Consider the following 1,199-nt stretch of genomic DNA (forward strand, 5'->3'; position numbering starts at 1 on the left):
ACTAGACATCTCCTTGGTTTCATATAGATTAATTTATCACAGATTATTTGTTTTTGATAAAACCTACTTTGTTTAAAAGCATAAATCTCAAGCTTTCAGTAGATACCACTTTTATGTTTGTGTGCTAAATATTCACCGTGTTTGAATGATATAAGTGACGCATTTCTAAAAGCAGTTCACGGAGACAGAGAAAACAGAAATCACCCTGTTTGTTTTCTTTATTCTAAATAAAAAAACACAACTTTCTGCTGTTCTTTTGAGTGTGCCCAAATAAAAGTACACGCTTTACAGTTTCCATTGATGTATATCTCTAATGTGTATGACTTAAACCGACAGAGCATTTTTAGTGTCTTTTGCGCTGATCTTAAAAAAAGTAGGTTGGTCACGCCGGCGTGACCGTCGGCCCCAGGGGGTTAATGCATAGAAAAGATAGCCTCGATTTTACCCTATCAATTCGAGCCGGAGTCTGACGATGAAACGGTTGAAGTGGCACATCGACAAGAAACTGTTTTGCAAGCACGACTGGAGCAGGACGTTTCTCAGTGGGTGTCATATTATAACTGTGGAAAGTGTTTGCAATTTGCTTTTGTAAGCGAACCGGGCACACCTCTACGTTGTGAACTTCAACACTGTAACGTACAACCCATAACACTGCGTTAAGCCATCGTTTATCATTATCATTACTTAAACTAATAAGGCAGACAGACAGTCAAGCTGCATCAATCACAAGACTTTTTAGACTACATTGCACTCACAGCTAAACAACAGAACTACAGAAACGCAAGTTAGCCGGTTACCAAGACATGTGCTGGGTTGTTACACACCAACGTACACAAAGACGTATTTTGAACGATCGCTAGAAAATACAATTATTAATCATACTTACAGGTAGGAGTTCAGAGGAGCAAGCCGGTCCAAATAAACTGGGCACTGATCCATTTTTTAAAACCAAGCGTTTGGTGAATCTCGCGTTGTAACGTTACTCCCCAAGATTAGAAAAGCAGTCATCAGCAGTGTTGGGTGTAACGCGTTACTTTGTAATAATATTACTTTTTTCAGTAACTAGTAGTGTAAGGCATTACTCGTCTGAAAATTGTAATATTATTACAATTTTCCCGAGCTAGTTACTTGCGTTACATTTGCCAGTAGCACCTTCATCACACACACACAAGGCACACGACAACACAGAGAACAGAAGG

The sequence above is a fragment of the Garra rufa genome, chromosome 7, assembly GCF_049309525.1.
Source record: "Garra rufa chromosome 7, GarRuf1.0, whole genome shotgun sequence".
NCBI lineage: Eukaryota > Metazoa > Chordata > Actinopteri > Cypriniformes > Cyprinidae > Garra > Garra rufa.